General features: G+C 34.1%; 12 non-coding genes across 12 annotated transcripts; all 12 read left to right on the forward strand.

Moving 5' to 3' along the window:
* Positions 1 to 2,110: 2,110 nt before the first annotated feature.
* Positions 2,111 to 2,229, forward strand: LOC149770457 (5S ribosomal RNA). The gene has a single exon (XR_016418844.1). It is a non-coding gene; the product is annotated as a 5S ribosomal RNA (ribosomal RNA).
* A 900-nt stretch (positions 2,230 to 3,129) lies between these two features.
* Positions 3,130 to 3,248, forward strand: LOC149770458 (5S ribosomal RNA). The gene has a single exon (XR_016418533.1). It is a non-coding gene; the product is annotated as a 5S ribosomal RNA (ribosomal RNA).
* Positions 3,249 to 6,751: 3,503 nt separating this feature from the next.
* On the forward strand, positions 6,752 to 6,870 carry LOC149770459 (5S ribosomal RNA). The gene has a single exon (XR_016418845.1). It is a non-coding gene; the product is annotated as a 5S ribosomal RNA (ribosomal RNA).
* Positions 6,871 to 7,770: 900 nt separating this feature from the next.
* Positions 7,771 to 7,889, forward strand: LOC149770460 (5S ribosomal RNA). Its single transcript, XR_016418874.1, has one exon. It is a non-coding gene; the product is annotated as a 5S ribosomal RNA (ribosomal RNA).
* A 3,467-nt stretch (positions 7,890 to 11,356) lies between these two features.
* Positions 11,357 to 11,475, forward strand: LOC149770461 (5S ribosomal RNA). Its single transcript, XR_016418846.1, has one exon. It is a non-coding gene; the product is annotated as a 5S ribosomal RNA (ribosomal RNA).
* A 900-nt stretch (positions 11,476 to 12,375) lies between these two features.
* Positions 12,376 to 12,494, forward strand: LOC149770462 (5S ribosomal RNA). Its single transcript, XR_016418534.1, has one exon. It is a non-coding gene; the product is annotated as a 5S ribosomal RNA (ribosomal RNA).
* Positions 12,495 to 15,972: 3,478 nt separating this feature from the next.
* LOC149770463 (5S ribosomal RNA) lies at positions 15,973 to 16,091 on the forward strand. Its single transcript, XR_016418847.1, has one exon. It is a non-coding gene; the product is annotated as a 5S ribosomal RNA (ribosomal RNA).
* Positions 16,092 to 16,991: 900 nt separating this feature from the next.
* Positions 16,992 to 17,110, forward strand: LOC149770464 (5S ribosomal RNA). The gene has a single exon (XR_016418875.1). It is a non-coding gene; the product is annotated as a 5S ribosomal RNA (ribosomal RNA).
* Positions 17,111 to 20,609: 3,499 nt separating this feature from the next.
* LOC149770465 (5S ribosomal RNA) lies at positions 20,610 to 20,728 on the forward strand. The gene has a single exon (XR_016418848.1). It is a non-coding gene; the product is annotated as a 5S ribosomal RNA (ribosomal RNA).
* A 900-nt stretch (positions 20,729 to 21,628) lies between these two features.
* LOC149770466 (5S ribosomal RNA) lies at positions 21,629 to 21,747 on the forward strand. Its single transcript, XR_016418536.1, has one exon. It is a non-coding gene; the product is annotated as a 5S ribosomal RNA (ribosomal RNA).
* Positions 21,748 to 25,229: 3,482 nt separating this feature from the next.
* LOC149770467 (5S ribosomal RNA) lies at positions 25,230 to 25,348 on the forward strand. The gene has a single exon (XR_016418849.1). It is a non-coding gene; the product is annotated as a 5S ribosomal RNA (ribosomal RNA).
* A 900-nt stretch (positions 25,349 to 26,248) lies between these two features.
* On the forward strand, positions 26,249 to 26,367 carry LOC149770468 (5S ribosomal RNA). The gene has a single exon (XR_016418876.1). It is a non-coding gene; the product is annotated as a 5S ribosomal RNA (ribosomal RNA).
* The last annotated feature ends 1,133 nt before the right edge of the window (positions 26,368 to 27,500 follow it).

Raw genomic sequence — 27,500 nt, forward strand, 5'->3', positions numbered from 1 at the left:
TTTCAATAAACCTTTTTATATATGTTCTTTACTGTTCTTCCTTTTTCTTCTTGCTTTATCATACTGACACACGAGAGAGAGAGAGAGAGAGAGAGAGAGAGAGAGAGAGTATGCAACAAAGTTCGCATAACTTTATCAGCTATTAACATTAATTGTACTTCTGTGTAATTTTATTTTTAACGCGTTATCCTATAACGATTGCAAACAAGGGCAAAAACTCTACTGATCTTACTCGATAATTATACCATACTGAATTAATAAGTTTATCTCGTAAAAACGGATCATATATATATCCTGGGTGGCTGAGGGTGTTTTAAGATATGTGTGTGTCTTTTGTGATATATATATATATATATATATATATATATATATATATATATATATATATATATATACGTTTGTGTGTGTACATACATACATACATACGTGTATTATTTACATATAGTCTTGGATAATTTTAATTATTGGGATATGGATTTTAGATATCAACAGATACAAAGGAAACAAACGTTTCAATACATATAATGACATTTTCTTAAATTCTACATTGTATCATATTGACCTACTACTTGCTAGGCAAGCTGACTTTTATAAAATTTGCAAACTCCTTATATATATTTAAACTTACTTTTAGTATTCAACCAGAAAATCAGTACAGTGCAGAAAGATTGAAAATATTATTTCTTTTATATATATATATATATATATATATATATATATATATATATATATATATATATATATATATATATATATATATATATATGTGAGAGAGAGAGAGAGAGAGATGGGGGGATTCGGAATGGTTTAAACAGACTCTAAATTACACTGATAAAATGTACATCAGTCCAATGGTTAACATGATAGATTTCTATCAAGCTGGTTGCCCTATTGTACCCTTGAGCAAGACTACCCTCATTGCCTAACAAAACCAAGCAGTCTTTTGCCAGAACACCATAATGTGAACTTAGGCCATCTAAATCAAATTCCTATGTGAAATTTGCCAATATAAGCCAATACACTTTAATGCAAACTTAGCCAATCTAAACCAAATATCTTAATGGAAACTTAGCCAAACACCTTAATGTGAACTTAGCCCATCTAAACCAATGTACCATAATGTGAACTTAGCCCATCTAAACCAAGAAAAGAATAATGTGATATTGGCTCATATAAACAAAAACACCTTAATGCTATCTTAGCCAATCTAAACCAACCGACTTAATTTATTTTTATAAAGAATACAAAGTGAAAATTTAAATACTTTTCAGCATTATAAATGAAATCACAAATAGTCCATGAAAAGTTATATGACAAGTCCAAAAGGGTAGTGTTCCAAATGAATGCCAGTGGTTTTCTGAATGAAGTCCAATTTTGAATGTGCTGATGTAATAACAATCTTGACGTGTGGCGATGATGTAATTTAGAATGTCCTTGAATGAATTCATAATAGTCCCAAAATAGCGATTTTTGATATTTGGACATTAGTATTGGGGTGTATGGACATATTTGTTTTGCTTATCAAAACGTTGGAAATCGCCGACACCATGCGGTATCGGCATAGGCTGCTTACTAGCCACAGGGGGCTCGTATCATTGCTTACAATGAAACTATCAGTCGTACATATAGTATAAAATGTATGACTGTCAGTTCAATTGTGAGCAACGATGCGAGCCCCTGTGCTTACTAGCCTGCCATGCAAACTTGACCGACCTTTCATCGAGATATACCTGCATGAAATCGAGAGAAATACGATTTATTTTCTCAGAAATAATTCCGAGTATAACATCATTTGTCGTTAATGAAGCTGACTGACGAAAGAAAACGACAACCTTGATGAAATTTGACACGGAACTCGCCATTGTATTACTATTCAAATGACTGCACAAATATGGCAACCTACATGTCAGTGACATCGGCGATCAAATAAGCTCTTGCTTCTTTACAGATTGAAACTGAAGGGATGTATTGTCGTAAGCAGAGCTCTCCCCTGTCTCTAATATATATATATATGTGTGTGTGTGTGTGTGTGTGTGTGCGTGTGTGTGTAATATATCTTTGTAACGACGAAGAGACAACCTATATTAGTCTTAAATTTGTACATACAAATGTCTACGGCCATACCACGTTGAAAACACCGGTTCTCGTCCGATCACCGAAGTTAAGCAAGGTCGGGCCCGGTTAGTACTTGGATGGGTGACCGCCTGGGAATACCGGGTGCTGTAGGCATTTTTTAAATTTTTTTTTGGTTCCATCCTCACTGTGAGGATATGCGATCATATATGGCCAATATTTCTTGTTCACAAATCTGGTGCAAATTTTTCAGTTTCCTCTACCTCCAGGATCGAAATGGGCCGCCTCGTATGCCGTCCAGATCCTCCAAATTTCTTCTGATATTCCGGATTCAGCCTATAGCGAATAATTGCAACGTATGCAATCGATGTCTTTCATTTTGGATACTTGTCTGTGGTATTTCTTATTCAATAATTGATAGATATATTTGGAATGTATTATTTTTAATTATTTTAATTTATTTACCTGTTTTTAGCAGGGCACCAGTCTATCAGTGTGAAACTTGGCATCCCTTAGCGAATACTTCGAATATGGGCCATTGACAAAATAAATTGGTGTATAAATCTCTGTTTTGATTACAGTAAGTTTGGATGGATGTTCCCTGCTTCCACTTCCTTGCACTTTCTGTGTTTCCACAACTTTAACGTTTCCGAGCTGCAAGACGATATCCGTTTCAAATCAGATTCGAGTCCGTCTTTAAAGGTAGCTCATAGGCTGATGTCGATTATTTACCTATTGAATTAGTCAGTTGATACAAGATAAATAATAATAATAATAATAATGCCCAAAAACAACAAAAATGAACTGAATCTTCGTTTAAATGCATTGTTATTTAAGTCCATTTGAAGGTGTAAACCTCCGGTTAAGCAACTAATGTCCGAGTCCGAAAATGCCTGAATTACAAATTTGAATAATGTATGAAGGCAGTTTATCTATATAAGTTTTAATAAGTACACTTTAATTACTAATTTTACACGGCACATAAACGTAAACGTCTGTACATCGGAAACGGTGAAGAGAGAAGCGAATATAAGTCTTAAATTTACACACACTTGTGTCTACGGCCATACCACGTTGAAAGCACCGGTTCTCGTCCGATCACCGAAGTTAAGCAACGTCGGGCCCGGTTAGTACTTGGATGGGTGACCGCCTGGGAATACCGGGTGCTGTAGACTCTAATTTTTTTTTTCTTTTATAACTAAAAACAGTTGAAGTTTTTCTTTCTTTCTTTTATTGTAACTAAATTTACTTTATTCAATATAAATAATAAATAGAGCAATTTCTCGACTTTCATTTTCTCTTTTTTCTTAACTTTCTTCAATAATTCGGATCCTAAAAAAATCAAGTATAGGACCTGAATATAGCAAATGTTGCTTTGCACTTCTCTGCTCTTGGTTTCGATCCTTACTACTGGAATATGCGATCATAGATGACCAGTATTTCTTATTAACAAATTCGGTTCAATTTATCCAGTTTCCTCTACTTTTACTACCACAACAAGCTGCCTCCTTTCACGTCGAAATACTTCCTTCAAGTTTCTTCTCATATATTCCTGGTGTAGTCTCTAGCGCAAAGTTGCAAAATATGCGATCAATGTCTTTCATTTTGGGTACTTATTTGTGGTATTTCTTATTCACTAATTGATTGATAAATATGGAATGTATGAATTGTGAGAATTTTTTATATTAATTTATTGATTGATTGATTTCTTTTACAGCAGGGCCTCAGTCTGCCAGTGGGAAAATTGGCATCCTGTAGCGAATACTGTAAATATGGGCCATTGGCTAAATAAATTGGGTTATAAAATTCTGTTTTGATTACAGTAAGTTTAGATAGATATTCCATGCTTCCACTTTCTGTATTTCCACAACGTTAACTTCTACAAGTTGCAAGAAGAGATCCTTTGCAAATCTGATAAGACCCTATTTTTAAAGTTAGCTTATAGGCCGGTGTCGCTTATTTTAACCAAATGATAGGACAGAAAGAGGAATAATAATAATAATAATAACAACAACAATAATGTCCTGAATCTGCATTTTAAGTCAATTTCAACATGGAATTCTCCCCTTATCTGGGTCAGAAAATGGATGAGTGACAAATATGAGTATCTGAGGCCAGTTTTGCTTCTTTTGGATTAGAACTTTGAATCAGTATACACTTTAGTTACTAATATTATACTGCACACAAACATTTGTACATCGGAAACGTTGAAGAGATGTGTGACTAATCAGCCCAAGAGTCTTGAAAACGCATCAAGACAACAAATTATGTTTTACAGTCGAAATGTTGTTCTCACTAGAACTGAAATCATTTAATTTCTACTTAAATGCCCGAAAAATTTACAATTAAAACTACAATAAATGTTTTATACCTAGTCCCGCACAGTGACGTTTATCTGATTCCCTGTACTCACCGAGAGCATTCTGTGTCATATGGATGCATATCAAATGAAGTGAAAAGTAATGGAATACTCGCTTTTTTATTTATCCCTATGCATCGTGGTGCCCACACCATGATGAGACGCTGTTTCAATAAACCTTTTTATATATGTTCTTTACTGTTCTTCCTTTTTCTTCTTGCTTTATCATACTGACACACGAGAGAGAGAGAGAGAGAGAGAGAGAGAGAGAGAGAGTATGCAACAAAGTTCGCATAACTTTATCAGCTATTAACATTAATTGTACTTCTGTGTAATTTTATTTTTAACGCGTTATCCTATAACGATTGCAAACAAGGGCAAAAACTCTACTGATCTTACTCGATAATTATACCATACTGAATTAATAAGTTTATCTCGTAAAAACGGATCATATATATATCCTGGGTGGCTGAGGGTGTTTTAAGATATGTGTGTGTCTTTTGTGATATATATATATATATATATATATATATATATATATATATATATATATATATATATATATATATATATATATATATATATATATATATACGTTTGTGTGTGTACATACATACATACATACGTGTATTATTTACATATAGTCTTGGATAATTTTAATTATTGGGATATGGATTTTAGATATCAACAGATACAAAGGAAACAAACGTTTCAATACATATAATGACATTTTCTTAAATTCTACATTGTATCATATTGACCTACTACTTGCTAGGCAAGCTGACTTTTATAAAATTTGCAAACTCCTTATATATATTTAAACTTACTTTTAGTATTCAACCAGAAAATCAGTACAGTGCAGAAAGATTGAAAATATTATTTCTTTCATATATATATATATATATATATATATATATATATATATATATATATATATATATATATATATATATATATATATATATATGTGAGAGAGAGAGAGAGAGAGAGATGGGGGGATTCGGAATGGTTTAAACAGACTCTAAATTACACTGATAAAATGTACATCAGTCCAATGGTTAACATGATAGATTTCTATCAAGCTGGTTGCCCTATTGTACCCTTGAGCAAGACTACCCTCATTGCCTAACAAAACCAAGCAGTCTTTTGCCAGAACACCATAATGTGAACTTAGGCCATCTAAATCAAATTCCTATGTGAAATTTGCCAATATAAGCCAATACACTTTAATGCAAACTTAGCCAATCTAAACCAAATATCTTAATGGAAACTTAGCCAAACACCTTAATGTGAACTTAGCCCATCTAAACCAATGTACCATAATGTGAACTTAGCCCATCTAAACCAAGAAAAGAATAATGTGATATTGGCTCATATAAACAAAAACACCTTAATGCTATCTTAGCCAATCTAAACCAACCGACTTAATTTATTTTTATAAAGAATACAAAGTGAAAATTTAAATACTTTTCAGCATTATAAATGAAATCACAAATAGTCCATGAAAAGTTATATGACAAGTCCAAAAGGGTAGTGTTCCAAATGAATGCCAGTGGTTTTCTGAATGAAGTCCAATTTTGAATGTGCTGATGTAATAACAATCTTGACGTGTGGCGATGATGTAATTTAGAATGTCCTTGAATGAATTCATAATAGTCCCAAAATAGCGATTTTTGATATTTGGACATTAGTATTGGGGTGTATGGACATATTTGTTTTGCTTATCAAAACGTTGGAAATCGCCGACACCATGCGGTATCGGCATAGGCTGCTTACTAGCCACAGGGGGCTCGTATCATTGCTTACAATGAAACTATCAGTCGTACATATAGTATAAAATGTATGACTGTCAGTTCAATTGTGAGCAACGATGCGAGCCCCTGTGCTTACTAGCCTGCCATGCAAACTTGACCGACCTTTCATCGAGATATACCTGCATGAAATCGAGAGAAATACGATTTATTTTCTCAGAAATAATTCCGAGTATAACATCATTTGTCGTTAATGAAGCTGACTGACGAAAGAAAACGACAACCTTGATGAAATTTGACACGGAACTCGCCATTGTATTACTATTCAAATGACTGCACAAATATGGCAACCTACATGTCAGTGACATCGGCGATCAAATAAGCTCTTGCTTCTTTACAGATTGAAACTGAAGGGATGTATTGTCGTAAGCAGAGCTCTCCCCTGTCTCTAATATATATATATATATGTGTGTGTGTGTGTGTGTGTGTGTGTGTGCGTGTGTGTGTAATATATCTTTGTAACGACGAAGAGACAACCTATATTAGTCTTAAATTTGTACATACAAATGTCTACGGCCATACCACGTTGAAAACACCGGTTCTCGTCCGATCACCGAAGTTAAGCAAGGTCGGGCCCGGTTAGTACTTGGATGGGTGACCGCCTGGGAATACCGGGTGCTGTAGGCATTTTTTAAATTTTTTTTTGGTTCCATCCTCACTGTGAGGATATGCGATCATATATGGCCAATATTTCTTGTTCACAAATCTGGTGCAAATTTTTCAGTTTCCTCTACCTCCAGGATCGAAATGGGCCGCCTCGTATGCCGTCCAGATCCTCCAAATTTCTTCTGATATTCCGGATTCAGCCTATAGCGAATAATTGCAACGTATGCAATCGATGTCTTTCATTTTGGATACTTGTCTGTGGTATTTCTTATTCAATAATTGATAGATATATTTGGAATGTATTATTTTTAATTATTTTAATTTATTTACCTGTTTTTAGCAGGGCACCAGTCTATCAGTGTGAAACTTGGCATCCCTTAGCGAATACTTCGAATATGGGCCATTGACAAAATAAATTGGTGTATAAATCTCTGTTTTGATTACAGTAAGTTTGGATGGATGTTCCCTGCTTCCACTTCTTTGCACTTTCTGTGTTTCCACAACTTTAACGTTTCCGAGCTGCAAGACGATATCCGTTTCAAATCAGATTCGAGTCCGTCTTTAAAGGTAGCTCATAGGCTGATGTCGATTATTTACCTATTGAATTAGTCAGTTGATACAAGATAAATAATAATAATAATAATAATGCCCAAAAACAACAAAAATGAACTGAATCTTCGTTTAAATGCATTGTTATTTAAGTCCATTTGAAGGTGTAAACCTCCGGTTAAACAACTAATGTCCGAGTCCGAAAATGCCTGAATTACAAATTTGAATAATGTATGAAGGCAGTTTATCTATATAAGTTTTAATAAGTACACTTTAATTACTAATTTTACACGGCACATAAACGTAAACGTCTGTACATCGGAAACGGTGAAGAGAGAAGCGAATATAAGTCTTAAATTTACACACACTTGTGTCTACGGCCATACCACGTTGAAAGCACCGGTTCTCGTCCGATCACCGAAGTTAAGCAACGTCGGGCCCGGTTAGTACTTGGATGGGTGACGGCCTGGGAATACCGGGTGCTGTAGACTCTAATTTTTTTTTTTTCTTTTATAACTAAAAACAGTTGAAGTTTTTCTTTCTTTCTTTTATTGTAACTAAATTTACTTTATTCAATATAAATAATAAATAGAGCAATTTCTCGACTTTCATTTTCTCTTTTTCCTTAACTTTCTTCAATAATTCGGATCCTAAAAAAATCAAGTATAGGACCTGAATATAGCAAATGTTGCTTTGCACTTCTCTGCTCTTGGTTTCGATCCTTACTACTGGAATATGCGATCATAGATGACCAGTATTTCTTATTAACAAATTCGGTTCAATTTATCCAGTTTCCTCTACTTTTACTACCACAACAAGCTGCCTCCTTTCACGTCGAAATACTTCCTTCAAGTTTCTTCTCATATATTCCTGGTGTAGTCTCTAGCGCAGAGTTGCAAAATATGCGATCAATGTCTTTCATTTTGGGTACTTATTTGTGGTATTTCTTATTCACTAATTGATTGATAAATATGGAATGTATGAATTGTGAGAATTTTTTATATTAATTTATTGATTGATTGATTTCTTTTACAGCAGGGCCTCAGTCTTCCAGTGGGAAAATTGGCATCCTGTAGCGAATACTGTAAATATGGGCCATTGGCTAAATAAATTGGGTTATAAAATTCTGTTTTGATTACAGTAAGTTTAGATAGATATTCCATGCTTCCACTTTCTGTATTTCCACAACGTTAACTTCTACAAGTTGCAAGAAGAGATCCTTTGCAAATCTGATAAGACCCTATTTTTAAAGTTAGCTTACAGGCCGGTGTCGCTTATTTTAACCAAATGATAGGACAGAAAGAGGAATAATAATAATAATAATAACAACAACAATAATGTCCTGAATCTGCATTTTAAGTCAATTTCAACATGGAATTCTCCCCTTATCTGGGTCAGAAAATGGATGAGTGACAAATATGAGTATCTGAGGCCAGTTTTGCTTCTTTTGGATTAGAACTTTGAATCAGTATACACTTTAGTTACTAATATTATACTGCACACAAACATTTGTACATCGGAAACGTTGAAGAGATGTGTGACTAATCAGCCCAAGAGTCTTGAAAACGCATCAAGACAACAAATTATGTTTTACAGTCGAAATGTTGTTCTCACTAGAACTGAAATCATTTAATTTCTACTTAAATGCCCGAAAAATTTACAATTAAAACTACAATAAATGTTTTATACCTAGTCCCGCACAGTGACGTTTATCTGATTCCCTGTACTCACCGAGAGCATTCTGTGTCATATGGATGCATATCAAATGAAGTGAAAAGTAATGGAATACTCGCTTTTTTATTTATCCCTATGCATCGTGGTGCCCACACCATGATGAGACGCTGTTTCAATAAACCTTTTTATATATGTTCTTTACTGTTCTTCCTTTTTCTTCTTGCTTTATCATACTGACACACGAGAGAGAGAGAGAGAGAGAGAGAGAGAGAGAGAGAGTATGCAACAAAGTTCGCATAACTTTATCAGCTATTAACATTAATTGTACTTCTGTGTAATTTTATTTTTAACGCGTTATCCTATAACGATTGCAAACAAGGGCAAAAACTCTACTGATCTTACTCGATAATTATACCATACTGAATTAATAAGTTTATCTCGTAAAAACGGATCATATATATATCCTGGGTGGCTGAGGGTGTTTTAAGATATGTGTGTGTCTTTTGTGATATATATATATATATATATATATATATATATATATATATATATATATATATATATATATATATACGTTTGTGTGTGTACATACATACATACATACGTGTATTATTTACATATAGTCTTGGATAATTTTAATTATTGGGATATGGATTTTAGATATCAACAGATACAAAGGAAACAAACGTTTCAATACATATAATGACATTTTCTTAAATTCTACATTGTATCATATTGACCTACTACTTGCTAGGCAAGCTGACTTTTATAAAATTTGCAAACTCCTTATATATATTTAAACTTACTTTTAGTATTCAACCAGAAAATCAGTACAGTGCAGAAAGATTGAAAATATTATTTCTTTCATATATATATATATATATATATATATATATATATATATATATATATATATATATATATATATATATATATATGTGAGAGAGAGAGAGAGAGAGAGATGGGGGGATTCGGAATGGTTTAAACAGACTCTAAATTACACTGATAAAATGTACATCAGTCCAATGGTTAACATGATAGATTTCTATCAAGCTGGTTGCCCTATTGTACCCTTGAGCAAGACTACCCTCATTGCCTAACAAAACCAAGCAGTCTTTTGCCAGAACACCATAATGTGAACTTAGGCCATCTAAATCAAATTCCTATGTGAAATTTGCCAATATAAGCCAATACACTTTAATGCAAACTTAGCCAATCTAAACCAAATATCTTAATGGAAACTTAGCCAAACACCTTAATGTGAACTTAGCCCATCTAAACCAATGTACCATAATGTGAACTTAGCCCATCTAAACCAAGAAAAGAATAATGTGATATTGGCTCATATAAACAAAAACACCTTAATGCTATCTTAGCCAATCTAAACCAACCGACTTAATTTATTTTTATAAAGAATACAAAGTGAAAATTTAAATACTTTTCAGCATTATAAATGAAATCACAAATAGTCCATGAAAAGTTATATGACAAGTCCAAAAGGGTAGTGTTCCAAATGAATGCCAGTGGTTTTCTGAATGAAGTCCAATTTTGAATGTGCTGATGTAATAACAATCTTGACGTGTGGCGATGATGTAATTTAGAATGTCCTTGAATGAATTCATAATAGTCCCAAAATAGCGATTTTTGATATTTGGACATTAGTATTGGGGTGTATGGACATATTTGTTTTGCTTATCAAAACGTTGGAAATCGCCGACACCATGCGGTATCGGCATAGGCTGCTTACTAGCCACAGGGGGCTCGTATCATTGCTTACAATGAAACTATCAGTCGTACATATAGTATAAAATGTATGACTGTCAGTTCAATTGTGAGCAACGATGCGAGCCCCTGTGCTTACTAGCCTGCCATGCAAACTTGACCGACCTTTCATCGAGATATACCTGCATGAAATCGAGAGAAATACGATTTATTTTCTCAGAAATAATTCCGAGTATAACATCATTTGTCGTTAATGAAGCTGACTGACGAAAGAAAACGACAACCTTGATGAAATTTGACACGGAACTCGCCATTGTATTACTATTCAAATGACTGCACAAATATGGCAACCTACATGTCAGTGACATCGGCGATCAAATAAGCTCTTGCTTCTTTACAGATTGAAACTGAAGGGATGTATTGTCGCAAGCAGAGCTCTCCCCTGTCTCTAATATATATATATATATGTGTGTGTGTGTGTGTGTGTGTGCGTGTGTGTGTAATATATCTTTGTAACGACGAAGAGACAACCTATATTAGTCTTAAATTTGTACATACAAATGTCTACGGCCATACCACGTTGAAAACACCGGTTCTCGTCCGATCACCGAAGTTAAGCAAGGTCGGGCCCGGTTAGTACTTGGATGGGTGACCGCCTGGGAATACCGGGTGCTGTAGGCATTTTTTAAATTTTTTTTTGGTTCCATCCTCACTGTGAGGATATGCGATCATATATGGCCAATATTTCTTGTTCACAAATCTGGTGCAAATTTTTCAGTTTCCTCTACCTCCAGGATCGAAATGGGCCGCCTCGTATGCCGTCCAGATCCTCCAAATTTCTTCTGATATTCCGGATTCAGCCTATAGCGAATAATTGCAACGTATGCAATCGATGTCTTTCATTTTGGATACTTGTCTGTGGTATTTCTTATTCAATAATTGATAGATATATTTGGAATGTATTATTTTTAATTATTTTAATTTATTTACCTGTTTTTAGCAGGGCACCAGTCTATCAGTGTGAAACTTGGCATCCCTTAGCGAATACTTCGAATATGGGCCATTGACAAAATAAATTGGTGTATAAATCTCTGTTTTGATTACAGTAAGTTTGGATGGATGTTCCCTGCTTCCACTTCCTTGCACTTTCTGTGTTTCCACAACTTTAACGTTTCCGAGCTGCAAGACGATATCCGTTTCAAATCAGATTCGAGTCCGTCTTTAAAGGTAGCTCATAGGCTGATGTCGATTATTTACCTATTGAATTAGTCAGTTGATACAAGATAAATAATAATAATAATAATAATGCCCAAAAACAACAAAAATGAACTGAATCTTCGTTTAAATGCATTGTTATTTAAGTCCATTTGAAGGTGTAAACCTCCGGTTAAGCAACTAATGTCCGAGTCCGAAAATGCCTGAATTACAAATTTGAATAATGTATGAAGGCAGTTTATCTATATAAGTTTTAATAAGTACACTTTAATTACTAATTTTACACGGCACATAAACGTAAACGTCTGTACATCGGAAACGGTGAAGAGAGAAGCGAATATAAGTCTTAAATTTACACACACTTGTGTCTACGGCCATACCACGTTGAAAGCACCGGTTCTCGTCCGATCACCGAAGTTAAGCAACGTCGGGCCCGGTTAGTACTTGGATGGGTGACCGCCTGGGAATACCGGGTGCTGTAGACTCTAATTTTTTTTTTTCTTTTATAACTAAAAACAGTTGAAGTTTTTCTTTCTTTCTTTTATTGTAACTAAATTTACTTTATTCAATATAAATAATAAATAGAGCAATTTCTCGACTTTCATTTTCTCTTTTTCCTTAACTTTCTTCAATAATTCGGATCCTAAAAAAATCAAGTATAGGACCTGAATATAGCAAATGTTGCTTTGCACTTCTCTGCTCTTGGTTTCGATCCTTACTACTGGAATATGCGATCATAGATGACCAGTATTTCTTATTAACAAATTCGGTTCAATTTATCCAGTTTCCTCTACTTTTACTACCACAACAAGCTGCCTCCTTTCACGTCGAAATACTTCCTTCAAGTTTCTTCTCATATATTCCTGGTGTAGTCTCTAGCGCAGAGTTGCAAAATATGCGATCAATGTCTTTCATTTTGGGTACTTATTTGTGGTATTTCTTATTCACTAATTGATTGATAAATATGGAATGTATGAATTGTGAGAATTTTTTATATTAATTTATTGATTGATTGATTTCTTTTACAGCAGGGCCTCAGTCTGCCAGTGGGAAAATTGGCATCCTGTAGCGAATACTGTAAATATGGGCCATTGGCTAAATAAATTGGGTTATAAAATTCTGTTTTGATTACAGTAAGTTTAGATAGATATTCCATGCTTCCACTTTCTGTATTTCCACAACGTTAACTTCTACAAGTTGCAAGAAGAGATCCTTTGCAAATCTGATAAGACCCTATTTTTAAAGTTAGCTTATAGGCCGGTGTCGCTTATTTTAACCAAATGATAGGACAGAAAGAGGAATAATAATAATAATAATAACAACAACAATAATGTCCTGAATCTGCATTTTAAGTCAATTTCAACATGGAATTCTCCCCTTATCTGGGTCAGAAAATGGATGAGTGACAAATATGAGTATCTGAGGCCAGTTTTGCTTCTTTTGGATTAGAACTTTGAATCAGTATACACTTTAGTTACTAATATTATACTGCACACAAACATTTGTACATCGGAAACGTTGAAGAGATGTGTGACTAATCAGCCCAAGAGTCTTGAAAACGCATCAAGACAACAAATTATGTTTTACAGTCGAAATGTTGTTCTCACTAGAACTGAAATCATTTAATTTCTACTTAAATGCCCGAAAAATTTACAATTAAAACTACAATAAATGTTTTATACCTAGTCCCGCACAGTGACGTTTATCTGATTCCCTGTACTCACCGAGAGCATTCTGTGTCATATGGATGCATATCAAATGAAGTGAAAAGTAATGGAATACTCGCTTTTTTATTTATCCCTATGCATCGTGGTGCCCACACCATGATGAGACGCTGTTTCAATAAACCTTTTTATATATGTTCTTTACTGTTCTTCCTTTTTCTTCTTGCTTTATCATACTGACACACGAGAGAGAGAGAGAGAGAGAGAGAGAGAGAGAGAGAGAGTATGCAACAAAGTTCGCATAACTTTATCAGCTATTAACATTAATTGTACTTCTGTGTAATTTTATTTTTAACGCGTTATCCTATAACGATTGCAAACAAGGGCAAAAACTCTACTGATCTTACTCGATAATTATACCATACTGAATTAATAAGTTTATCTCGTAAAAACGGATCATATATATATCCTGGGTGGCTGAGGGTGTTTTAAGATATGTGTGTGTCTTTTGTGATATATATATATATATATATATATATATATATATATATATATATATATATATATATATACGTTTGTGTGTGTACATACATACATACATACGTGTATTATTTACATATAGTCTTGGATAATTTTAATTATTGGGATATGGATTTTAGATATCAACAGATACAAAGGAAACAAACGTTTCAATACATATAATGACATTTTCTTAAATTCTACATTGTATCATATTGACCTACTACTTGCTAGGCAAGCTGACTTTTATAAAATTTGCAAACTCCTTATATATATTTAAACTTACTTTTAGTATTCAACCAGAAAATCAGTACAGTGCAGAAAGATTGAAAATATTATTTCTTTCATATATATATATATATATATATATATATATATATATATATATATATATATATATATATATATATATATATATATATATATATATGTGAGAGAGAGAGAGAGAGAGATGGGGGGATTCGGAATGGTTTAAACAGACTCTAAATTACACTGATAAAATGTACATCAGTCCAATGGTTAACATGATAGATTTCTATCAAGCTGGTTGCCCTATTGTACCCTTGAGCAAGACTACCCTCATTGCCTAACAAAACCAAGCAGTCTTTTGCCAGAACACCATAATGTGAACTTAGGCCATCTAAATCAAATTCCTATGTGAAATTTGCCAATATAAGCCAATACACTTTAATGCAAACTTAGCCAATCTAAACCAAATATCTTAATGGAAACTTAGCCAAACACCTTAATGTGAACTTAGCCCATCTAAACCAATGTACCATAATGTGAACTTAGCCCATCTAAACCAAGAAAAGAATAATGTGATATTGGCTCATATAAACAAAAGCACCTTAATGCTATCTTAGCCAATCTAAACCAACCGACTTAATTTATTTTTATAAAGAATACAAAGTGAAAATTTAAATACTTTTCAGCATTATAAATGAAATCACAAATAGTCCATGAAAAGTTATATGACAAGTCCAAAAGGGTAGTGTTCCAAATGAATGCCAGTGGTTTTCTGAATGAAGTCCAATTATGAATGTGCTGATGTAATAACAATCTTGACGTGTGGCGATGATGTAATTTAGAATGTCCTTGAATGAATTCATAATAGTCCCAAAATAGCGATTTTTGATATTTGGACATTAGTATTGGGGTGTATGGACATATTTGTTTTGCTTATCAAAACGTTGGAAATCGCCGACACCATGCGGTATCGGCATAGGCTGCTTACTAGCCACAGGGGGCTCGTATCATTGCTTACAATGAAACTATCAGTCGTACATATAGTATAAAATGTATGACTGTCAGTTCAATTGTGAGCAACGATGCGAGCCCCTGTGCTTACTAGCCTGCCATGCAAACTTGACCGACCTTTCATCGAGATATACCTGCATGAAATCGAGAGAAATACGATTTATTTTCTCAGAAATAATTCCGAGTATAACATCATTTGTCGTTAATGAAGCTGACTGACGAAAGAAAACGACAACCTTGATGAAATTTGACACGGAACTCGCCATTGTATTACTATTCAAATGACTGCACAAATATGGCAACCTACATGTCAGTGACATCGGCGATCAAATAAGCTCTTGCTTCTTTACAGATTGAAACTGAAGGGATGTATTGTCGTAAGCAGAGCTCTCCCCTGTCTCTAATATATATATATATATGTGTGTGTGTGTGTGTGTGTGTGTGTGTGCGTGTGTGTGTAATATATCTTTGTAACTACGAAGAGACAACCTATATTAGTCTTAAATTTGTACATACAAATGTCTACGGCCATACCACGTTGAAAACACCGGTTCTCGTCCGATCACCGAAGTTAAGCAAGGTCGGGCCCGGTTAGTACTTGGATGGGTGACCGCCTGGGAATACCGGGTGCTGTAGGCATTTTTTAAATTTTTTTTTGGTTCCATCCTCACTGTGAGGATATGCGATCATATATGGCCAATATTTCTTGTTCACAAATCTGGTGCAAATTTTTCAGTTTCCTCTACCTCCAGGATCGAAATGGGCCGCCTCGTATGCCGTCCAGATCCTCCAAATTTCTTCTGATATTCCGGATTCAGCCTATAGCGAATAATTGCAACGTATGCAATCGATGTCTTTCATTTTGGATACTTGTCTGTGGTATTTCTTATTCAATAATTGATAGATATATTTGGAATGTATTATTTTTAATTATTTTAATTTATTTACCTGTTTTTAGCAGGGCACCAGTCTATCAGTGTGAAACTTGGCATCCCTTAGCGAATACTTCGAATATGGGCCATTGACAAAATAAATTGGTGTATAAATCTCTGTTTTGATTACAGTAAGTTTGGATGGATGTTCCCTGCTTCCACTTCCTTGCACTTTCTGTGTTTCCACAACTTTAACGTTTCCGAGCTGCAAGACGATATCCGTTTCAAATCAGATTCGAGTCCGTCTTTAAAGGTAGCTCATAGGCTGATGTCGATTATTTACCTATTGAATTAGTCAGTTGATACAAGATAAATAATAATAATAATAATAATGCCCAAAAACAACAAAAATGAACTGAATCTTCGTTTAAATGCATTGTTATTTAAGTCCATTTGAAGGTGTAAACCTCCGGTTAAGCAACTAATGTCCGAGTCCGAAAATGCCTGAATTACAAATTTGAATAATGTATGAAGGCAGTTTATCTATATAAGTTTTAATAAGTACACTTTAATTACTAATTTTACACGGCACATAAACGTAAACGTCTGTACATCGGAAACGGTGAAGAGAGAAGCGAATATAAGTCTTAAATTTACACACACTTGTGTCTACGGCCATACCACGTTGAAAGCACCGGTTCTCGTCCGATCACCGAAGTTAAGCAACGTCGGGCCCGGTTAGTACTTGGATGGGTGACGGCCTGGGAATACCGGGTGCTGTAGACTCTAATTTTTTTTTTTTCTTTTATAACTAAAAACAGTTGAAGTTTTTCTTTCTTTCTTTTATTGTAACTAAATTTACTTTATTCAATATAAATAATAAATAGAGCAATTTCTCGACTTTCATTTTCTCTTTTTCCTTAACTTTCTTCAATAATTCGGATCCTAAAAAAATCAAGTATAGGACCTGAATATAGCAAATGTTGCTTTGCACTTCTCTGCTCTTGGTTTCGATCCTTACTACTGGAATATGCGATCATAGATGACCAGTATTTCTTATTAACAAATTCGGTTCAATTTATCCAGTTTCCTCTACTTTTACTACCACAACAAGCTGCCTCCTTTCACGTCGAAATACTTCCTTCAAGTTTCTTCTCATATATTCCTGGTGTAGTCTCTAGCGCAGAGTTGCAAAATATGCGATCAATGTCTTTCATTTTGGGTACTTATTTGTGGTATTTCTTATTCACTAATTGATTGATAAATATGGAATGTATGAATTGTGAGAATTTTTTATATTAATTTATTGATTGATTGATTTATTTTACAGCAGGGCCTCAGTCTGCCAGTGGGAAAATTGGCATCCTGTAGCGAATACTGTAAATATGGGCCATTGGCTAAATAAATTGGGTTATAAAATTCTGTTTTGATTACAGTAAGTTTAGATAGATATTCCATGCTTCCACTTTCTGTATTTCCACAACGTTAACTTCTACAAGTTGCAAGAAGAGATCCTTTGCAAATCTGATAAGACCCTATTTTTAAAGTTAGCTTACAGGCCGGTGTCGCTTATTTTAACCAAATGATAGGACAGAAAGAGGAATAATAATAATAATAATAACAACAACAATAATGTCCTGAATCTGCATTTTAAGTCAATTTCAACATGGAATTCTCCCCTTATCTGGGTCAGAAAATGGATGAGTGACAAATATGAGTATCTGAGGCCAGTTTTGCTTCTTTTGGATTAGAACTTTGAATCAGTATACACTTTAGTTACTAATATTATACTGCACACAAACATTTGTACATCGGAAACGTTGAAGAGATGTGTGACTAATCAGCCCAAGAGTCTTGAAAACGCATCAAGACAACAAATTATGTTTTACAGTCGAAATGTTGTTCTCACTAGAACTGAAATCATTTAATTTCTACTTAAATGCCCGAAAAATTTACAATTAAAACTACAATAAATGTTTTATACCTAGTCCCGCACAGTGACGTTTATCTGATTCCCTGTACTCACCGAGAGCATTCTGTGTCATATGGATGCATATCAAATGAAGTGAAAAGTAATGGAATACTCGCTTTTTTATTTATCCCTATGCATCGTGGTGCCCACACCATGATGAGACGCTGTTTCAATAAACCTTTTTATATATGTTCTTTACTGTTCTTCCTTTTTCTTCTTGCTTTATCATACTGACACACGAGAGAGAGAGAGAGAGAGAGAGAGAGAGAGAGAGAGAGTATGCAACAAAGTTCGCATAACTTTATCAGCTATTAACATTAATTGTACTTCTGTGTAATTTTATTTTTAACGCGTTATCCTATAACGATTGCAAACAAGGGCAAAAACTCTACTGATCTTACTCGATAATTATACCATACTGAATTAATAAGTTTATCTCGTAAAAACGGATCATATATATATCCTGGGTGGCTGAGGGTGTTTTAAGATATGTGTGTGTCTTTTGTGATATATATATATATATATATATATATATATATATATATATATATATATATATATATATATATATATATATATATATATATATATGTATATATATATATATACGTTTGTGTGTGTAGATACATACATACATACGTGTATTATTTACATATAGTCTTGGATAATTTTAATTATTGGGATATGGATTTTAGATATCAACAGATACAAAGGAAACAAACGTTTCAATACATATAATGACATTTTCTTAAATTCTACATTGTATCATATTGACCTACTACTTGCTAGGCAAGCTGACTTTTATAAAATTTGCAAACTCCTTATATATATTTAAACTTACTTTTAGTATTCAGCCAGAAAATCAGTACAGTGCAGAAAGATTGAAAATATTATTTCTTTCATATATATATATATATATATATATATATATATATATATATATATATATATATATATATATATATATATATGTGAGAGAGAGAGAGAGAGATGGGGGGATTCGGAATGGTTTAAACAGACTCTAAATTACACTGATAAAATGTACATCAGTCCAATGGTTAACATGATAGATTTCTATCAAGCTGGTTGCCCTATTGTACCCTTGAGCAAGACTACCCTCATTGCCTAACAAAACCAAGCAGTCTTTTGCCAGAACACCATAATGTGAACTTAGGCCATCTAAATCAAATTCCTATGTGAAATTTGCCAATATAAGCCAATACACTTTAATGCAAACTTAGCCAATCTAAACCAAATATCTTAATGGAAACTTAGCCAAACACCTTAATGTGAACTTAGCCCATCTAAACCAATGTACCATAATGTGAACTTAGCCCATCTAAACCAAGAAAAGAATAATGTGATATTGGCTCATATAAACAAAAACACCTTAATGCTATCTTAGCCAATCTAAACCAACCGACTTAATTTATTTTTATAAAGAATACAAAGTGAAAATTTAAATACTTTTCAGCATTATAAATGAAATCACAAATAGTCCATGAAAAGTTATATGACAAGTCCAAAAGGGTAGTGTTCCAAATGAATGCCAGTGGTTTTCTGAATGAAGTCCAATTTTGAATGTGCTGATGTAATAACAATCTTGACGTGTGGCGATGATGTAATTTAGAATGTCCTTGAATGAATTCATAATAGTCCCAAAATAGCGATTTTTGATATTTGGACATTAGTATTGGGGTGTATGGACATATTTGTTTTGCTTATCAAAACGTTGGAAATCGCCGACACCATGCGGTATCGGCATAGGCTGCTTACTAGCCACAGGGGGCTCGTATCATTGCTTACAATGAAACTATCAGTCGTACATATAGTATAAAATGTATGACTGTCAGTTCAATTGTGAGCAACGATGCGAGCCCCTGTGCTTACTAGCCTGCCATGCAAACTTGACCGACCTTTCATCGAGATATACCTGCATGAAATCGAGAGAAATACGATTTATTTTCTCAGAAATAATTCCGAGTATAACATCATTTGTCGTTAATGAAGCTGACTGACGAAAGAAAACGACAACCTTGATGAAATTTGACACGGAACTCGCCATTGTATTACTATTCAAATGACTGCACAAATATGGCAACCTACATGTCAGTGACATCGGCGATCAAATAAGCTCTTGCTTCTTTACAGATTGAAACTGAAGGGATGTATTGTCGCAAGCAGAGCTCTCCCCTGTCTCTAATATATATATATATATGTGTGTGTGTGTGTGTGTGTGTGCGTGTGTGTGTAATATATCTTTGTAACGACGAAGAGACAACCTATATTAGTCTTAAATTTGTACATACAAATGTCTACGGCCATACCACGTTGAAAACACCGGTTCTCGTCCGATCACCGAAGTTAAGCAAGGTCGGGCCCGGTTAGTACTTGGATGGGTGACCGCCTGGGAATACCGGGTGCTGTAGGCATTTTTTAAATTTTTTTTTGGTTCCATCCTCACTGTGAGGATATGCGATCATATATGGCCAATATTTCTTGTTCACAAATCTGGTGCAAATTTTTCAGTTTCCTCTACCTCCAGGATCGAAATGGGCCGCCTCGTATGCCGTCCAGATCCTCCAAATTTCTTCTGATATTCCGGATTCAGCCTATAGCGAATAATTGCAACGTATGCAATCGATGTCTTTCATTTTGGATACTTGTCTGTGGTATTTCTTATTCAATAATTGATAGATATATTTGGAATGTATTATTTTTAATTATTTTAATTTATTTACCTGTTTTTAGCAGGGCACCAGTCTATCAGTGTGAAACTTGGCATCCCTTAGCGAATACTTCGAATATGGGCCATTGACAAAATAAATTGGTGTATAAATCTCTGTTTTGATTACAGTAAGTTTGGATGGATGTTCCCTGCTTCCACTTCCTTGCACTTTCTGTGTTTCCACAACTTTAACGTTTCCGAGCTGCAAGACGATATCCGTTTCAAATCAGATTCGAGTCCGTCTTTAAAGGTAGCTCATAGGCTGATGTCGATTATTTACCTATTGAATTAGTCAGTTGATACAAGATAAATAATAATAATAATAATAATGCCCAAAAACAACAAAAATGAACTGAATCTTCGTTTAAATGCATTGTTATTTAAGTCCATTTGAAGGTGTAAACCTCCGGTTAAGCAACTAATGTCCGAGTCCGAAAATGCCTGAATTACAAATTTGAATAATGTATGAAGGCAGTTTATCTATATAAGTTTTAATAAGTACACTTTAATTACTAATTTTACACGGCACATAAACGTAAACGTCTGTACATCGGAAACGGTGAAGAGAGAAGCGAATATAAGTCTTAAATTTACACACACTTGTGTCTACGGCCATACCACGTTGAAAGCACCGGTTCTCGTCCGATCACCGAAGTTAAGCAACGTCGGGCCCGGTTAGTACTTGGATGGGTGACCGCCTGGGAATACCGGGTGCTGTAGACTCTAATTTTTTTTTTTCTTTTATAACTAAAAACAGTTGAAGTTTTTCTTTCTTTCTTTTATTGTAACTAAATTTACTTTATTCAATATAAATAATAAATAGAGCAATTTCTCGACTTTCATTTTCTCTTTTTCCTTAACTTTCTTCAATAATTCGGATCCTAAAAAAATCAAGTATAGGACCTGAATATAGCAAATGTTGCTTTGCACTTCTCTGCTCTTGGTTTCGATCCTTACTACTGGAATATGCGATCATAGATGACCAGTATTTCTTATTAACAAATTCGGTTCAATTTATCCAGTTTCCTCTACTTTTACTACCACAACAAGCTGCCTCCTTTCACGTCGAAATACTTCCTTCAAGTTTCTTCTCATATATTCCTGGTGTAGTCTCTAGCGCAGAGTTGCAAAATATGCGATCAATGTCTTTCATTTTGGGTACTTATTTGTGGTATTTCTTATTCACTAATTGATTGATAAATATGGAATGTATGAATTGTGAGAATTTTTTATATTAATTTATTGATTGATTGATTTCTTTTACAGCAGGGCCTCAGTCTGCCAGTGGGAAAATTGGCATCCTGTAGCGAATACTGTAAATATGGGCCATTGGCTAAATAAATTGGGTTATAAAATTCTGTTTTGATTACAGTAAGTTTAGATAGATATTCCATGCTTCCACTTTCTGTATTTCCACAACGTTAACTTCTACAAGTTGCAAGAAGAGATCCTTTGCAAATCTGATAAGACCCTATTTTTAAAGTTAGCTTATAGGCCGGTGTCGCTTATTTTAACCAAATGATAGGACAGAAAGAGGAATAATAATAATAATAATAACAACAACAATAATGTCCTGAATCTGCATTTTAAGTCAATTTCAACATGGAATTCTCCCCTTATCTGGGTCAGAAAATGGATGAGTGACAAATATGAGTATCTGAGGCCAGTTTTGCTTCTTTTGGATTAGAACTTTGAATCAGTATACACTTTAGTTACTAATATTATACTGCACACAAACATTTGTACATCGGAAACGTTGAAGAGATGTGTGACTAATCAGCCCAAGAGTCTTGAAAACGCATCAAGACAACAAATTATGTTTTACAGTCGAAATGTTGTTCTCACTAGAACTGAAATCATTTAATTTCTACTTAAATGCCCGAAAAATTTACAATTAAAACTACAATAAATGTTTTATACCTAGTCCCGCACAGTGACGTTTATCTGATTCCCTGTACTCACCGAGAGCATTCTGTGTCATATGGATGCATATCAAATGAAGTGAAAAGTAATGGAATACTCGCTTTTTTATTTATCCCTATGCATCGTGGTGCCCACACCATGATGAGACGCTGTTTCAATAAACCTTTTTATATATGTTCTTTACTGTTCTTCCTTTTTCTTCTTGCTTTATCATACTGACACACGAGAGAGAGAGAGAGAGAGAGAGAGAGAGAGTATGCAACAAAGTTCGCATAACTTTATCAGCTATTAACATTAATTGTACTTCTGTGTAATTTTATTTTTAACGCGTTATCCTATAACGATTGCAAACAAGGGCAAAAACTCTACTGATCTTACTCGATAATTATACCATACTGAATTAATAAGTTTATCTCGTAAAAACGGATCATATATATATCCTGGGTGGCTGAGGGTGTTTTAAGATATGTGTGTGTCTTTTGTGATATATATATATATATATATATATATATATATATATATATATATATATATATATATATATATATATATATATACGTTTGTGTGTGTACATACATACATACATACGTGTATTATTTACATATAGTCTTGGATAATTTTAATTATTGGGATATGGATTTTAGATATCAACAGATACAAAGGAAACAAACGTTTCAATACATATAATGACATTTTCTTAAATTCTACATTGTATCATATTGACCTACTACTTGCTAGGCAAGCTGACTTTTATAAAATTTGCAAACTCCTTATATATATTTAAACTTACTTTTAGTATTCAACCAGAAAATCAGTACAGTGCAGAAAGATTGAAAATATTATTTCTTTCATATATATATATATATATATATATATATATATATATATATATATATATATATATATATATATATATATATATATATATATGTGAGAGAGAGAGAGAGAGAGATGGGGGGATTCGGAATGGTTTAAACAGACTCTAAATTACACTGATAAAATGTACATCAGTCCAATGGTTAACATGATAGATTTCTATCAAGCTGGTTGCCCTATTGTACCCTTGAGCAAGACTACCCTCATTGCCTAACAAAACCAAGCAGTCTTTTGCCAGAACACCATAATGTGAACTTAGGCCATCTAAATCAAATTCCTATGTGAAATTTGCCAATATAAGCCAATACACTTTAATGCAAACTTAGCCAATCTAAACCAAATATCTTAATGGAAACTTAGCCAAACACCTTAATGTGAACTTAGCCCATCTAAACCAATGTACCATAATGTGAACTTAGCCCATCTAAACCAAGAAAAGAATAATGTGATATTGGCTCATATAAACAAAAGCACCTTAATGCTATCTTAGCCAATCTAAACCAACCGACTTAATTTATTTTTATAAAGAATACAAAGTGAAAATTTAAATACTTTTCAGCATTATAAATGAAATCACAAATAGTCCATGAAAAGTTATATGACAAGTCCAAAAGGGTAGTGTTCCAAATGAATGCCAGTGGTTTTCTGAATGAAGTCCAATTATGAATGTGCTGATGTAATAACAATCTTGACGTGTGGCGATGATGTAATTTAGAATGTCCTTGAATGAATTCATAATAGTCCCAAAATAGCGATTTTTGATATTTGGACATTAGTATTGGGGTGTATGGACATATTTGTTTTGCTTATCAAAACGTTGGAAATCGCCGACACCATGCGGTATCGGCATAGGCTGCTTACTAGCCACAGGGGGCTCGTATCATTGCTTACAATGAAACTATCAGTCGTACATATAGTATAAAATGTATGACTGTCAGTTCAATTGTGAGCAACGATGCGAGCCCCTGTGCTTACTAGCCTGCCATGCAAACTTGACCGACCTTTCATCGAGATATACCTGCATGAAATCGAGAGAAATACGATTTATTTTCTCAGAAATAATTCCGAGTATAACATCATTTGTCGTTAATGAAGCTGACTGACGAAAGAAAACGACAACCTTGATGAAATTTGACACGGAACTCGCCATTGTATTACTATTCAAATGACTGCACAAATATGGCAACCTACATGTCAGTGACATCGGCGATCAAATAAGCTCTTGCTTCTTTACAGATTGAAACTGAAGGGATGTATTGTCGTAAGCAGAGCTCTCCCCTGTCTCTAATATATATATATATATGTGTGTGTGTGTGTGTGTGTGTGTGTGTGTGCGTGTGTGTGTAATATATCTTTGTAACTACGAAGAGACAACCTATATTAGTCTTAAATTTGTACATACAAATGTCTACGGCCATACCACGTTGAAAACACCGGTTCTCGTCCGATCACCGAAGTTAAGCAAGGTCGGGCCCGGTTAGTACTTGGATGGGTGACCGCCTGGGAATACCGGGTGCTGTAGGCATTTTTTAAATTTTTTTTTGGTTCCATCCTCACTGTGAGGATATGCGATCATATATGGCCAATATTTCTTGTTCACAAATCTGGTGCAAATTTTTCAGTTTCCTCTACCTCCAGGATCGAAATGGGCCGCCTCGTATGCCGTCCAGATCCTCCAAATTTCTTCTGATATTCCGGATTCAGCCTATAGCGAATAATTGCAACGTATGCAATCGATGTCTTTCATTTTGGATACTTGTCTGTGGTATTTCTTATTCAATAATTGATAGATATATTTGGAATGTATTATTTTTAATTATTTTAATTTATTTACCTGTTTTTAGCAGGGCACCAGTCTATCAGTGTGAAACTTGGCATCCCTTAGCGAATACTTCGAATATGGGCCATTGACAAAATAAATTGGTGTATAAATCTCTGTTTTGATTACAGTAAGTTTGGATGGATGTTCCCTGCTTCCACTTCCTTGCACTTTCTGTGTTTCCACAACTTTAACGTTTCCGAGCTGCAAGACGATATCCGTTTCAAATCAGATTCGAGTCCGTCTTTAAAGGTAGCTCATAGGCTGATGTCGATTATTTACCTATTGAATTAGTCAGTTGATACAAGATAAATAATAATAATAATAATAATGCCCAAAAACAACAAAAATGAACTGAATCTTCGTTTAAATGCATTGTTATTTAAGTCCATTTGAAGGTGTAAACCTCCGGTTAAGCAACTAATGTCCGAGTCCGAAAATGCCTGAATTACAAATTTGAATAATGTATGAAGGCAGTTTATCTATATAAGTTTTAATAAGTACACTTTAATTACTAATTTTACACGGCACATAAACGTAAACGTCTGTACATCGGAAACGGTGAAGAGAGAAGCGAATATAAGTCTTAAATTTACACACACTTGTGTCTACGGCCATACCACGTTGAAAGCACCGGTTCTCGTCCGATCACCGAAGTTAAGCAACGTCGGGCCCGGTTAGTACTTGGATGGGTGACGGCCTGGGAATACCGGGTGCTGTAGACTCTAATTTTTTTTTTTTCTTTTATAACTAAAAACAGTTGAAGTTTTTCTTTCTTTCTTTTATTGTAACTAAATTTACTTTATTCAATATAAATAATAAATAGAGCAATTTCTCGACTTTCATTTTCTCTTTTTCCTTAACTTTCTTCAATAATTCGGATCCTAAAAAAATCAAGTATAGGACCTGAATATAGCAAATGTTGCTTTGCACTTCTCTGCTCTTGGTTTCGATCCTTACTACTGGAATATGCGATCATAGATGACCAGTATTTCTTATTAACAAATTCGGTTCAATTTATCCAGTTTCCTCTACTTTTACTACCACAACAAGCTGCCTCCTTTCACGTCGAAATACTTCCTTCAAGTTTCTTCTCATATATTCCTGGTGTAGTCTCTAGCGCAGAGTTGCAAAATATGCGATCAATGTCTTTCATTTTGGGTACTTATTTGTGGTATTTCTTATTCACTAATTGATTGATAAATATGGAATGTATGAATTGTGAGAATTTTTTATATTAATTTATTGATTGATTGATTTATTTTACAGCAGGGCCTCAGTCTGCCAGTGGGAAAATTGGCATCCTGTAGCGAATACTGTAAATATGGGCCATTGGCTAAATAAATTGGGTTATAAAATTCTGTTTTGATTACAGTAAGTTTAGATAGATATTCCATGCTTCCACTTTCTGTATTTCCACAACGTTAACTTCTACAAGTTGCAAGAAGAGATCCTTTGCAAATCTGATAAGACCCTATTTTTAAAGTTAGCTTACAGGCCGGTGTCGCTTATTTTAACCAAATGATAGGACAGAAAGAGGAATAATAATAATAATAATAACAACAACAATAATGTCCTGAATCTGCATTTTAAGTCAATTTCAACATGGAATTCTCCCCTTATCTGGGTCAGAAAATGGATGAGTGACAAATATGAGTATCTGAGGCCAGTTTTGCTTCTTTTGGATTAGAACTTTGAATCAGTATACACTTTAGTTACTAATATTATACTGCACACAAACATTTGTACATCGGAAACGTTGAAGAGATGTGTGACTAATCAGCCCAAGAGTCTTGAAAACGCATCAAGACAACAAATTATGTTTTACAGTCGAAATGTTGTTCTCACTAGAACTGAA

The sequence above is a fragment of the Sinohyriopsis cumingii genome, unplaced genomic scaffold (assembly GCF_028554795.1).
Source record: "Sinohyriopsis cumingii isolate HCF-2022 unplaced genomic scaffold, ASM2855479v2 utg002479l, whole genome shotgun sequence".
NCBI lineage: Eukaryota > Metazoa > Mollusca > Bivalvia > Unionida > Unionidae > Sinohyriopsis > Sinohyriopsis cumingii.